Below are 960 nucleotides of genomic sequence, written 5' to 3' on the forward strand. Positions count from 1 at the left end.
GTCCACTCAGGTTCAATGCCCCCAGCCTCCACAGGGATGCCCAAAAAGCTCCGCCGGAAGTGCGAGTTGAAGTTGAGGGGCCTCCTCCAGACGTTCCCAGTTTACCCGCACTACCCATTTGGGCTTACCAGGTCTGTCCAGAGTCTTCCTCCCACCCCCTGACCCAACTCACCACCAGATGGTATCAGTTGACAGCTCTGCCCCTCTCTTCACCCAGTGCCCAAAACATACGGCCTCAGATCAGATGAAACGTTATAAAATCGATCATTGACCTTTTGGCCTAGGATGCTCTGGTAGCACGACACTTATGAGCATCCCTATGTTGGAACATGGTGTTTGTGATGGACAATCCATGACTAGCACAGAGTCCAACAACAGACAACCACTCTGGTTTGATCAGGGAGGCCTCTTCCTCCCATCACCAGCCTCTCCAAGTATCTCCATCATTGCCCACGTGGTGCGTTGAAGTCCCCCAGCAGAACAATGGAGTCCCCTACTGACCCCATACAGGAGTCCATTCAAGGTCTCCAAGAAGCTGAATACTCCGAACCTCTTGTTTGGTGCATACGCACAAACACAGTCAGAGTTTTCCTCCCCATCACCCGCAGGCGTAGGGAGGTGACCCTCATCATCCACCGGGTAAACTCCAACGCAGCGGTCTCAGGCGGGGGCTTGTGAGTATCCCACCACCCGCCCGGCGCCTCACACCATGGGCAACTCCGAGTAGGCACAGAGTCCAACCCCTATCCGGTACGTTCCGAACCGAGACTGTGCGTAGAGGTAAGCCCCACCAATCACTGGCAGCGCTCCACCTCCCGCACAAGTTCCGGCTCCTTCCCCCCACAGAGGGTGCACTCCCCGTCCCCAGAGCCAGCCTCTGCCGCCCGGGTCTGGTCCATTGAAGCCCATGACCTTCGCTGCCACCCATGTGACAGCGCACCCGACCCCTTTGGATCCTCC

The sequence above is a fragment of the Etheostoma spectabile genome, chromosome 19, assembly GCF_008692095.1.
Source record: "Etheostoma spectabile isolate EspeVRDwgs_2016 chromosome 19, UIUC_Espe_1.0, whole genome shotgun sequence".
Taxonomy (NCBI): Eukaryota; Metazoa; Chordata; class Actinopteri; order Perciformes; family Percidae; genus Etheostoma; species Etheostoma spectabile.